At 41.5% G+C, this 14,392-nt stretch overlaps 1 non-coding gene across 1 annotated transcript; it reads right to left on the minus strand.

Annotated features, from left to right (window-relative positions):
- Positions 1-2,216: 2,216 nt before the first annotated feature.
- Positions 2,217-2,323, minus strand: LOC120250852. The gene has a single exon (XR_005533185.1). It is a non-coding gene; the product is annotated as a small nucleolar RNA R71 (small nucleolar RNA).
- Between the last annotated feature and the right edge of the window lie 12,069 nt (positions 2,324-14,392).

A 14,392-nucleotide genomic window follows, 5' to 3' on the forward strand; every position in this document is an offset into this window, starting at 1 on the left:
TCTTGAAAGTTTCAAGGAGTTGGATCGAAGCTACAAATCTAAAGTGAAGATTGGCAATGGAGACTATGTTGCTGTGGAGGGGAGAGGTGCTGTTCTCATCAACACACCAGGAGGTAAAAAGAAAATACTCAATGTGCTTCTTGTACCTGAAATCTCCCAAAATTTGGTAAGTGTAGGCCAAATACTTGAAGCTGGTTTATCACTTAATTTTTATGATAAATTGTGTGAAGTTTTTGATATAAAAGGTGGAAAACTGATGGAAATTGAGATGTTAGGTCATAGTTTTCCTTTAAATTGGAAGGATAAGTCTACATTTCATGTAAGCATGGATGAAACATTGTTGTGGTATAGGAGGTATGGCTATTGTAGCCTTGATACTCTTAAGCTGATGAAAGACACTATGGTGATCAACATGCCAAACATGAACACATGAAGAGGCTCATGCACTGTATGTGAGGAAGGGCAATCACATAGGCTTCCTTTCCTTGCGTAACAAATTAGAAGAGAAACAAAGAAGCTTGAATTGGTTCACACTGATATATGTGGACCTATGCACATTGAATTATTGAATGGAAGTAAGTATTTCATTCTATTTATTGATGATTTTAGCAAGTTCACATGGGTGTTTCTCATTATGTTTCTTTAATTGATGTTCTAATTGAGTTCCAATCTTGAATGCTTGTTGATTTGATTTTCCCTTAGAGTAACACTAGGGTTGAGAATCCTTATTGCTAATCCTTGTGGTTGAGTGACACACCATGAAGATTTGACAAAACTTGGTTGGAGAGGGTTGAGAGGGTGAGTCTAGATGTAGCGAAACATCCCTTTTCCCTTCCGGTGTGATTTATCCTACCTCCGTGTTCCAAGAGTTCTTTGCGGTCACAATAGAGTGCAGTGCTAAAAGAGGAACTCCGCTGGGGCTTAGTTGTGCACGAAACAGAGTGAAGTGTTGAAGTAATCCTTAGTGCTGGGGCTTAATTGTGACTAGGGGTCTTTCGCCTGGACCAAAGGGTTAGATCTAGATTAGGGAATAGGGTTTATCACTTGGAGTCCCTAGAGCTTTAAGCAACCTTGTATAGTGTGAGGTATCGAGACTAAGCGATTTCTCCATCGGGGCATAGTATAGGGTTAGTCACTGGTGACCTTAGGTTTGGGACCATGTGTTTAAAGATTTCCATAACTCATTAGATAGTAGTTGGGAAACATAATGCTTGGTCTTGCACTTGAAGCAATAGTCCTAGGGTGAGCAACGTCCGGGTGCCCCATCTTCTATCGATTGCCTCTCCTCTCATTTTATTGCATCTCTCTTTCTTGCTTTCTTTATTTATTTTCTTTCTCAAATTGATATTGTTTGCACTACTATTTATTCATATTCACCATTGTTAAATACCAAATTTTGTGTTTCTAATCACTATTCCATATGAATATGACTACCCACTCACCAGGGTACTTTTATTACTTCGATAACCCGTGCACTTACGGTACACACGCAAAAGGGCGTTGTCAAAGTTTTTACCTCCATTGCTAGGGAATAGGCATTTTGGAAACACTTTGCACTTTGCTATTTTAGCTATTCATCACTTATTCTATTTCACATTTTCTTATTCTTCCATCGTTCTGATTTGTTTTTTTTCTTTGGTTACAGCTCCAGGTTATAACTCGAGAAAACCCTTCAACATTGGTTGAAGAAAATCCTGACATTGAATGAAGAATTCAAAGAAGGGGAAAAGAACCTGTGCAAGAACAGTCAAATCAAGCTGAAATATAAGGTGAAGGGTCTGATAACATGGCAGAACAAAATGAGCAGCAGAAGACACTATCAGATTATGCCAGACCCGCAGTTCTTGGCACACAGTCTAGTATTGTGCGGCCACTGATCATGGCTCATAATTTTGAGCTCAAGCCAGGCTTCATCCAAATGTTACAGCAGTCACAACAGTTTAATGGTTTGGCCGATGAGGATCCAAACAATTACATTGAGAAGTTCTTGGAAGTGTGTGACATGCTCAAGATTAATAGTATTACGGATGATGCAATGAAGTTAAGAGCCTTCCCATTTTCCATGAAAGGGAGAGCAAAGCAATGGCTATATTCATTATTCCTTGAAAGGGAGAGCAAAGCAATGGCTATATTCATTACATAGAGCATCGATCACTACATTGGAGGAGATGGTAGAAGCTTTTCTTGAACGATATTTCCCTTTCGAAAAATCTATGAGGCTTAGGAATGAAATATCATCTTTTGTGCAAACAGAATAAGAGTCTCTATTTGAGACATGGGATAGGTTCAAGGAGCTCCTGCGCAAATGTCCTCAACATGGGTTTCCCAAGTGGATGATCATTGAGACTTTCTATAATGGGTTGAACCCAAACACAAAACAGTTACTTGATGTTGCAGCAGGAGGTACCTTAGGAAGCAAGAACCCCAACGAGGCCAGACATCTCATTATAGAAATGGCTATGAATAGTTATCAGTGGAACACAAGGGACAGAAATAAGGTAGCCGGCCTTCATGAGATTGATGCAATTACCTCATTGGCGTCCCAGGTTGAGTCATTGAGCAAGAAGTTAGACACTCTAACTTCTCCTAGAGTGGCGCCTATGATGAGTTACACTAGGTGTGGGGAGAACATCCTCCATCCGATCACCTGATCTCGATTGGTGGTACATCCTTGGTGGAATAAGTGGATTTTGTAGGGAATACATTGAGAGGCCAAGGGAATCCATATAGCAACAGCTACAATCCGGGTTGGAGGAGCTACCCAAATCTTTCTTGGAGTAACCAAGGGCAACAGAAGACGATGGCACAACCCGGTTTTCAACAACAACAACAAGCCTCGAATATGTAGAATCGAGTTTCAGGGTTGGAGAACTGGATGACCGACCTAGAGAAGGCTTTGGCCAAGTTTATTGTATCATCGGATACAAGATTTCAATCAGTTGAAGCCACACTTTACAACCACACAGCATCATTGCACAACTTAGAGAATCAAGTGGGCCGAATTGTGAAGTTACTCTTGGAAAGACCTTAGGGAAGTTTGCCTAGCAACACGAAGACAAACCCAAGAGAACATGTGAAGACAATCACTTTGAGAAGTGGTCGTGAAGTTGAGGGTAGACTCTCGAGTGAGAAGACCAGTATTGAAGCACTCGAGGTCATGGAGGTTGTGGAGAGAACTAAATGGAAGGAGGTGGCAACCCTATCCTACAAACTAAGAATCCCTTATCTTTCAAGATTGAAGAATGACCGAAATGATGAGCAATACAAGAAGTTCTTGGGTCTATTCAAGCAGTTGCACATCAATATATCATTTTGGAGGCGTTGTCTCAAATGCCTCGTTATGCAAAGTTTTTGAAGGACCTCTTGACCAATAAGAGAAAGTTGGAGGAGAGTGCATCTGTGACTCTAGATGCTTCATGTTCGATGGTGTTGCAAAAGAATATGTTGAATAAGAAAAAAGACCCCGGAAGCTTTATCATTCCATGCAATATTGGCAATTTGGATAAAGAAAAGGTATTGGTAGATTCAGGGGCTAGCATCAACATCATGCCTTATACATTCTTCTAGAAGCTAGGCTTGGGAGAGCCTAGGCCCACTCAGATAACACTTCAATTGGCGGACCGAGCAGTTAGACATCAGAGGGGCATCATTGAAGATGTACTTGTGAAAGTTGACAAGTACATATTTCCTGTGAACTTTGTAGTGTTGGATGTTGACGAGCATGTCGATGTTCCGCTAATACTTTAGAGGCCATTCTTGCGCACTTCCAAAGCTCTCATTGACATGGACGGCGGGGAGTTGACCTTACGAGTTGGTGATAACAAGTTGATATATGGCTTTGCCGAAGCCATGCGATATTCTGTTGATTTTGATGATACTTTGTATTTTCTTGACACTGCTAATGAGTTAATTGATGAATACATGCAAGAAATGATGAATCTAGATCTGTATGAAGGGTCGCTAGACCAGGGAGTGGAGAACGAAGAAGTGTTGACACTTGGTCTAGAGGACAAGCTTCAACCTACCCCGGGGATCATGAATAGGATGGTCCGAAAGATGAAGCGAGCAAGGAGACACCATAAGAAGCACCCCAAGGCTAATAGGGATGTGCAAGCACAGAGTAAGGGTGACAAACCCTTATGTGGTAACAAGCTCAACAACTCTACCTCTACCTTGAAAAGATTATGTTCATCATGCTTTCAGGTTGTAGGTAAGAGGGAAACCTACATCCATGAGCCCCGTGTGGTAAGGTCAGGTGCGTCAAGCTTAGTGACGTTAAACAAGCGCTTTTTGGAAGGCAACCCAAGTCTTTATTGTTTTTGTAGTTTTTAGTGTAGTACTTGCATGAATAAGAGCTTTAGTGCTGTTGTCTTGATCTTTTACATGTTATTGCTGTGTTTTTCTCTGGGATCATTGGTGTTTTTGTGCACTTAATTGTGATTGAAGAAATTTCTTGGTCGTTTGAGCGTGCTTTGCATGATTCTCTGGTTAGTTGTTCATAGTATAAGCAGGCTTTGTATGTGTCTAAGTGTGCAGAAATTTTTTACAGAGTTTGTAAATTTTTCTAAGTCATCTGAGGAGACACATGGCCGTGTGTAATTTTCACATGGGCGTGTGTCTCCGTTCAGAGCTTATCCCGAGAGGACATAGGGCTGTGTGTCTGCGCCTGTGAATGACCTTGTGACAGCCACACACCCGAGGGTAATTTTCACACGGCGTGTGTTTCTTTGGAAATTTCAGAGCTCTATCCCGAGAAGACATAGGGGCATGTGTCTACCCTTGTGGATGACCTTGTGAATTACACAATGGCGTGTGAGTGCCCCTATGAGTACCCCTGTGAGTATCCACATGCCGTGTGGAATTTCCGCAGGGGCATGTGGAACACTTAGCCAAATTTCTCAAGTGGATATAGAAGCCACAGGGGCGTGTGGGTGCTCTTGTGAGTCAAGCACACGGGCGTGGAAAATTTCCACACGCCCGTGTGGGTGCATTCAGAGGCAAAGTGTACTATTCCAAAAGCCTAGCCTAGCCAAAGCCTCTCCAAACCCTAGCCTTGAGCGCCTCCAAAGGTAAGAAAAGATAGGCCAAAGAATGGAAAGAAGGATCCCTAATTCGGGCTGAAATCGTGACTTAAATAGGGCTAGAATCGGGCATCCACATGGGTATGTGGAATTTCCACACGCTCGTGTGAATCTACAGAAATTTGTTTTTTAGCGATCTGTGATTTGTAACTGCTACAATGATTTGCTCTAGTATCCTGCTACAGTACTCTGCCAAAATAGTCCCGAATCAACATTTTTAATCAAGGAAACATAAACGGGCACATGTCCATGCTGTAGATCGCATTGCATCTTCAAATAAAAACACATTTGACGACAACCTTGCTAGCATTACAAGCATAATCTACTTTAGCTTCTTTCTTCCATACTTGTCTCCACAATCCTACATGTACAAACGAACACAAATACACATGTATTAGCGATAAAATCTGAGAAAGTAATGCTTATCATAAGAAAAGAATACTACGTATTACTAATACACAAGCACTTATCAAATTCCCCCACACTTAAGCTTTTGCTTGTCCTTGAGCAAAAATAAAACATTGAAGCATAAAAGACAAAAATACTAAAAGTGATTGGCCTTAGGTTCACCAAAGAATGTAAGGGAAGCATTCTACAAGTAAGGGGAATTTCAACACTAAATACGAAAAATCAATGCTCTAGCTTAAAACTCGAATAAAAAAGGCAACAAACCTGAAATCATGTAAGAGTTTGTAGACTCACTCAAGTTGACCTAACATATACTCCTCAAAGTTCTAAGCATTATGGACTTATTTATATACAAAATAAAGCATCGAGATGGACGTAGTTTCACACATCCTCTAAGGTAGCCCTTTCTGAAGTGGCCGCTAAGGTGGCTTTCACACTTTCTATGCATACATAAGGGGGTTCAGTGGAGCTCAACAAAAACAAAATAAACTTGAGTATATAAAGATATGAAAATGAAATACAACTCGAGACAACTGAAAATAAAAGATAAACTCAGAAGGAATATCCTTTCCGAGTAAAATAAGAAAAACATAAAAGCAAATAGCAAAGACGCCTCAAGCGTCAATGTCAACTGCTGGTGCATCTGCTGCTATTGCTGGTCAAGATGATGCTGGTGCTACAAAATAAATGACAATTGGGCGAAAAAAAGAGAAAGAGAAGCTTACTGAGGAAATGGGAATGAAAGACTTTGAATGCGGCCGAAAAACTTACTCAAATCTCTATAAATGGATGGAGAAGGGTCGGGAAGGTGAAGGGAGACGACATTTGAGTATTTAGAAGTTAAAGAATGAAGGGGTACAAGCGTTTTACAAAGAAAAAGTCACGCCAAAATATTGACAACGCCCTTTTACGTGTGTACCGTAACTGCATTGGTTTGTCAAAGTAATAACACCGCAGTGAGTGGGTAGATGAATCCACAAGGAATAGTGATTAGAAACACAAAGATTGATATTTAACTAGAATGAAAATGAAACAATAATGTTGTAAATAAGAATCAATGCAAATAGAAATAAGAAAAGAAGAAGGGGGCGCAAATAAAAGATAGGAGAGGCAATCGAAGATAAATGGGGCACCCGAACATTGCTCACCCTAGGACTACTGTTTCAAGTGAAAGACCAATCATTAGGTTTCCTAACTAATGTTTAATGAGTCATAGAGATCCTTAAACATACGGTCCTATAACTTAAGGTCAACCGTGACGAACCCTACACTATGCCTCGGTAGAGAAATATCTCAGTCTCGACACCTCACACTGTGATAGGTTGCTTTAGACTCTAGGGATTCCAAGTGATAAACCCTATTCCCTAAAATAGATCAAATTCTTTGGTCCAGACAAAAAACTTCTGGTCACAATTAAGCCCCAGATACTAAGGATTAGTTCAACGCTTCACTCTATTCCTTGCGTAACTAAGCCCCAGCGGAGTTCGTCTCTTAGCACTTCACTCTATTGTGACCACAAAGAACTCTTGGAACGTGGAGGTAGGATAAATCATAGCAGAGGGGAAAGAGAACGTTCCGCTACCTCTCGATTCACCCTCTCAACTCTCTCCCATCTAGCATTGTCTAATCCTCATGGTGTGTCACTCATCCACAAGGATTACCAAAATAGATTCTCAACCCTAGTGTCACTTTAAGTGAAAATCAACTCAATAAGCATTCAAGATTGAAACTCAATTAAAACATCAATTAATGAAAGCATAATAAGAGCTCAAAGAAACAATATCATCCTAGGTTTTACAAGCCCAAGTACCCACTAAGGGTTTAGCTCTCTATCGAGCAAAATACAATCAATAATTAAATCAAAAGTAAAAATATGCAATCCATGAATAAAACCCCCTTGGTGTTTATGTCGATAGTCTTGTGGAGTAGCTGAGTCTTCTCCAAAGGTCCTCTCCTTAAGCCTAGGGCACACCTTGCCGGATTGGTGCCAACGAAAGCTCCCCCAATAACTCTCTTTAGAAGGAAACACGGTGTTGAAGGCCGTAAACCTCTCCCAAAGCCTAGCCAAAGCCTCTCTAAACTCTAGCCACGGGCGCCTCTAAAGGTGAGAAAAGATAGGCAAAAGGACGGAAAAAAGGATCCCTAAATCAAGATGAAATCGCGACTTAAATGGGGCTAGAATCGGGCAGCCACACGCCCGTGTGAATCTACAGAAATTCATCTTTAGCGTTCGGTGAGTAGTAACTGCTACTGTAAATTACAACAGTGATTTGCTACAGGACCTGCTAAAATATTGGGCCAAAATACTCCCGAATTTACACTTTTCATCAAGGCAACATAAATGGTCACACGTCCACACTGTAGATCGCGTTTCATCTTCAAATAAAAACACATTTGATGCCAATCTTGCTAGCATTGCACAAGTTGAATCATATTAGTGTGACTGTGACAACGCCCCCCTTGCGTATGTCCCGCAAGTACACCGGTTTGTCAAAGTAATAAATCCCAAATGAGTGGGTATCGTATCCACAGAGAGTAGGGAATAAAAATACTTAAATTGTTTCTTAACTAAATGAAAAGTGAATAGTGATTTTTGTGACAAAATGTGATGTAACAAAAGTAAAAGAAATAAGAGAAAGAGGGCAAGTAAGGGGGAGGTAAGGCAATCGATATAAGTGGGGTACCCGGATATTGTTCCGCCTAGGACAATCATTTCAAGTGCAAAAACCCTCTATTATGCTTTCTAACTAATGCATTAATGAGTTGTGGAGATCCTTAAATACATGGTCCCAACTCTAAGGTCAACCATGCCTAACTCTATACATGTCCTGGAGGAGAATTTGAATAACCTCTAAGCCTTGCACTCATATAGAATCGCAATGTGTTCTAGGGATTCCAAGTGATAAATCCTCTTTCTAGATGTAGACCTAACCCTTTGGTCCAGGTGGAAGGTCCCTAGCTATAATTAAGTCCTAGGTACTAAAATCACTTCATTGCTTCACTATGTTGCCCCTGCAACTAAGCCCCAGCGGAAGGTCATCCCTTAGCCAATTCACTCTACTATGACCGCAAAGAACTTGAGGAATTAGATGTAGAATAAATCACACTGAAGGAGAAAAGGGACGCTCCGCTACCTTTCGACTCACCCTCTCAACCCTCTCCAATCTAGCTTTGTCTAACTCTCGTGGTGTGTCACTCACTCACAAGAGTTACCAACAAGAACTTTCAACCATAGTGTCATTTTAGGGGAGTATTCACACAATCAAGCATATAAGCTTGGAATTCAAATAAAACATCAATTAATTGAAAGCATAATAAAAAGGTTCAATGAAATGAATACATCCTAGGGTTCACAAATATCCAAGTACCCACTAGGGGGTTTAGCTCTTCATGGAGCTAATTACAATCGAAGATATCAAATGTAAAAGCAAAGAATCCATAGAAAACCCCCTCGATTGTCGTGGTAATGGTCTTGTGGAGAGTCCTCTACTCGTCCAAGGGTCCCTTTGTCCGGCCTAGGATACACCTCACCAAATCCCTATCCAATACCTCTCAAAACCCTAGCCGCCACCCTCGCTCAAATTACAATCAAAGATATCAAATGTAAAAGCAAAGAATCCATAGAAAACCCCCTCGATTGTCGTGGTAATGGTCTTGTGGAGAGTCCTCTACTCGTCCAAGGGTCCCTTTCTCTGGCTTAGGATACACCTCACCAAATCCCTATCCAATACCTCTCAAAACCCTAGCCGCCACCCTCGCTCAAATTGGAGAAAAGATGGAGAAAAGAATGCTAAAATCGGGGCTGAAATTGGCCTTAAATAGGGATGGAATCGGGAATCCACACGCCCATGTGGGCGTCGCTGTGGATTTTTCGCACGGGCGTGTGGAATTTTCCACACACCCACGTGGATTCTCTGTTTTACTCCTTCTTTGGCCGGATGTGAACAGCACCTACTACAGTGTTTACTACAGTATTTGCTACAGTACTCTACTACAGTATAGGCCCGAAACACTCCTGAATCCATGTTTTCATCGAGGTAATGTAAACGGGCACACGTTTACGACTTAGATCGCTTTGCTTCTTCAATAAACGGACACGTTGGTGGAGATCTTGCTATACATGCACAAGCCAGAATGCTTGAATGTGACTGCCCTTGTGCCCCTCCAAATCGTTGTGCTATCTTGAATGCGAGGAGGTTAGCACACATTCCTGCATTCCGAACCTGACTTATGTCGTCGCGTTTGAACATTCTCAAGATTTCCTCCAAATGATGCATTTATGATCCACATTGGATTCTTTCTGTAATATTTGGCCTTACAACCCTATCTGCATGAAAGTAACATAAATACACACATATTAGCATTAAAACCCGAGAAAAGTAATGTTTATCATAAGGAAAGAGTACTTCGTATTCTTATCACACAAGCACTTATCAAACTCCCCCACACTTAAGCTTTTGCTTATCCTCAAGCAAAAATTAAAACATTAAAGTAAAGACAAAGGAAATATTGGAAGTGCTTGGCCTCAGGTTCACCAAAGCATACAAAGAGAGCATTCTACAAGTAAGGGAGATTTCATCACTAAATACGAAAAATCAATGCTCTAGCTAAAAACTTGAATAAAAAAGGACAACAAACCCAAAATCGTGTAAGTGTGTGAATTCACTCAAGTCAACCCAAGGTATACTCCTCAAAGTTCTAAGAATAAGGGAGTTATTTATCTACAAAAAGTAACAAAAATTTCAAAGATCATGGTAGCTTCACACATCCTCTAAGGTAGCCCTTTCCAAAGCGGTTGCTAAGGTGGCTTTCACACTTTCGAGGTGGTAGCTCTTTCTATCGGAGTGGTGGCTTTCACTCATCCTATGAGATAGCTCTTTCTCTCATTAGGGCATAACTAGTATCCAACTTATGAGAGTAGCTTCATACTTCATAGACGGTAGCTATTTCCACCCAACAAGCACAACTAAACAATAAAACTAATTTTGTTCTTTCTCTTCATTTTCCATTTTTTTCATAATTAACAAAAGAAACAGCTATAACTAGTCCCTTTTAACATCAAACTTGAGTTTTCAAAAGAGTTTAAAAAGTGAGTAGTGCAACAAGTGTCAATCGGGCAAAAATTCCTAGAAATTCAAGCAAAAACTAGAGCATGAGAACATTCTGTGTTAAAAATTCTCCTAAACTCAAGAATACAATCATTGCAACTAAGGTGAACCACCATTGGCTATGTGAGCATGTATATCAATCAAAACTAATATAAAATATATGTGTACTATGAAACTCCCTCCCCACACTTAAGTTATACATTATCCCCAATGTACACATGCAAGCTCACACATAATGTATATCAAACAAGAACAAATGTGGGAGAAGCAATCAAAACAATACTCCCCTGACTCCTAGTGTTGCATTTGATGGAGTTAAATCCTTGGGAGTAATGTTCCAATGGGTTGTGAAGCTCACACGGCCAAGTGCCGAAACACCTTGGCCATGTCTATGACAAGTTCTCAATTCCCATGTTGACAAGACCATCTGTACGCATAGACGAGGGGGTTCAGTGAAGCTCAATAAAACAAAAACAACTCAAGTATATAAAAGATAAAGCACTGAATACAACTCGAGGCAACAAAATGAAAATAAACTCAGAAGGAAAGTCCTTTCAGAATATACAAGTCTGAAATAAAATGCAGAAGTAAAGAATGAAAAGCGAAATCAAGTGTCGGTGTCATCAGGTCTCTGCTCTTTTGCTGATGCTAGTGCTAGATCAAAGGGTGCCCGAGGAGGTGGTGATGGTGATGCTAGAGAGGCAAGAGGGTTGCTAATCAGTAACTGATGTAACACTTCAAAATGGGCCACCATCTCGGTATATTGTGCTGACTGTATTGCCCGAATCTTGATGATCTCAGACCACAATACATTCACAGTGCTCTCGAGCCTCTCAATATGATCATAGGCTCCTGAAAGGGTACTCAGGTGCCCTAAGGTCTTGGTTACCATCGGTGCGGAATCCCCCGCTGCATCCCCTCCTCCCTCGGTGCTCTCAGTGGTGGATATGGCCAAAATAAAAATTCCAAGCCCATGTTTGCACACTAATCCCATCATCCTGAGAGTATCGAGTCCAAGTGGAGAAGGAATAACTGTCTTGTTGGCATCCCGAATGGCATCCGCGAGACCCATCCCCTGAATAAGTCTAGTGATGTAGGGACCAGCAAATAATACTCTCACTTTCCCATGCTGGCCCCGGTGTCGCAGAAAGTCAGCCACAACGTGCCCCAGGTGAATCAGCATGGTCCGGACCATGGAATACATATGTGGCTTTGGACATTCCCGGTTCATACTGCCCCTGTCTGCACAAAGCCTGGTAAGCTTGCTGTGGGGCCAAAGTACCAGGGTAATCTATCGGCAAGTGTCTATACTCCTCGGTACCTGTGTATGTCTCATTACACAAGCCCATACAAACTGAAAACTCAGTCACTCTCATGGTTAAATGACGTCTGAATGCTCTGAACTGTATGACATCTCTCCCATATGGCTTCTCGAATTCAAAAGACGCCAATACTTCTAGTGTCAATGTCTCTCGTATCGACAATATTCTCCTCCAACTTCCCATGTCCATCAGCACGTCAATCTCCCTAGCCAACTCATCACCTCACTGGACCTCACTTAGCACACTCAGGTCCACAAATCGGGATTGTCCAAACCAAAGTCTCGATAGCCGCTCGAATCGAGCCTGATGCTCGGGGTTCGAAAATTCAATATGCGCCAATTCAGGTAAAGTCTCTAGAGGGCGCTTTCCCTCCTGTTTCTTCGAGCATGGTGCTATACTTGTGATAAATGATGAAGAAAACAATCAGAGAAGCTTAAAAAAATCATACTATAGAATTCCACACGGGCTTGTGGAAATTACCCATTCCCGTGTCGGTCTACTGGGCGTGAAAACCGCACAGTTGCTCATCAATTCTCCAAAAATACAACTTAGAAACACAGTTAAATGTTCTCTAAACATGTATAAACCATTATAAAGTGAAAATTGGTGTAATTTAAGACTTTCAATCCACTAAAAACAAGAAATTGTGAATAGAAGAGAGATTAAAAGATTTACTGATGAAATGGGTATGAAAACTTCGACTTTGGCGTGAAAATTGAGTGGGAATCCCTCTAAAACAACGGTGAGAGGTCGGGAAATTGATCAAGAGTGATCTTCGAGTGACTGGAAGGGTAATGGATGAAAATTTCAACCAGATTTTTAAAGGAAAATCGCGTCTCTAGGAATTCTGCACAACCACATGGCATGTGGAAATTACCCACTCTCGTGAGCCTCCACAGGAAAGAGCCACGAGGGTAGACGCACGCCCCTGTGTGCTCTCTGGAAAATACTTTTTATGTCTCTGAATGCAACTGCATGGGCATGCGAAAAATACCCACGCCCGTGCGCCTGAGCCACAATAGCAGTCACACATCCCTGTGGCTTCTCTATCCCACCGAGAGAAACTTCTAAGTGTTTCGCACGCCCATGTGGAAATTACGCATGGGTGTGGACTTTCACAGACCCAACTCACAGGGGCCGACGCACGCCCCTGTGTATTCTTGAGATGGAGGGAGCTCTTCTACAGAGATCCACATGGGCATGAGGAAAATACTTACGCTCGTGCGTTTGTCATAGGTTCGCCCGCAGGGACGAGTCCACGCCCTGTGTGCTCTCAGGATAATTTGCTAAGTCTCTGCAGAAAATGCACGCCCGTGCAGAAATTACCCACGGGCGTGCGGAAATCACAAGGTCACTCATAGGGGCGCTTCCACGCCCCTTTGTCTCCTCTGGATGAGCTTGCAGTACAAATCCACGGGCGTGCAGAAATTCCACATGCCTGTGTGTCTTCTTTGGATGCCTTAAAAACTCTGCAGGCTCTGCAGAAAATTCCTGAACATGTTTACACTTAAAGCCTACCCTATTATACAAACTGTACTAGTTAAAAACATGAGAAACTAGCTCAAGCGATAAAAACTTCGCCAAATCCACATGAAAACACATGATGACATTAAAAACCACAGCAAAAGCATCTAAAAATCAAGACACCAACACTCAACACTTTATTTATGCAAACACTAAACTACTCAACTGAGAAAACAGTAAACACTTTGTTGCCTCCCAAGAAGCGCTTGTTTAATATCACTAAGCTTGACGTACCTTGTCTTACATCACGGAGTTCATAGATGAAGGTTGCCCTCTTACCCATGACTTGAAAGCATGATAAGCAAAGTCTCTTGAATGTGGAGGGTGAATTATCGGGCTTAGGATCACCTAGCAAAAGTTCATCCAATTTGTTCAGTTCATGCCCATCTCCAATAGCCTTGGAGCATTTCCGGTGGCGTCTCCTAGCCCACTTCATCTTCCGGAGCACCTTCTTCATGATTCCCGAAGTAGATGGTACTTCTTCTGTTGGACCAAGCATCATTACTTCTTCATTGCCCACCTCTTGGTTGAACAAACCCTCGTATGGGTCCGGATTGAACATTTCCTGCATGTATTTGATAAGTGCTTGAGTAGACATATTTATATATATGTTTTACATGCATTGAGCATCATTTTTACCATGGTTTATGTCTTATATTGTGTATTCGGTGTTCTTTTATGCATATAGGTTGTGAATGCCTTGAAGAGTAAAAAGGAAGCAAAGATAGTCTATAAAGACACAATTTTGGGAGTTCTTGTTCAATTCAAGGACCAAGACACGAGAGGAGTTCATAAACGTGGAGATGTGTGCCAACTTCCAAGAAGATTCAAGTCAATTCACTAGTTGGAAGGGCACAAAGGCAGCCACATCTTCATGTTCCTTTTGTTTGTGAAGATTGTAAGACCTCTCAAAGATACGTCGATGAAGAAAAGTTTTATAGCCTATCAC

Source organism: Dioscorea cayenensis, chromosome 19 (genome assembly GCF_009730915.1).
Source record: "Dioscorea cayenensis subsp. rotundata cultivar TDr96_F1 chromosome 19, TDr96_F1_v2_PseudoChromosome.rev07_lg8_w22 25.fasta, whole genome shotgun sequence".
Classification (NCBI taxonomy): Eukaryota; Viridiplantae; Streptophyta; class Magnoliopsida; order Dioscoreales; family Dioscoreaceae; genus Dioscorea; species Dioscorea cayenensis.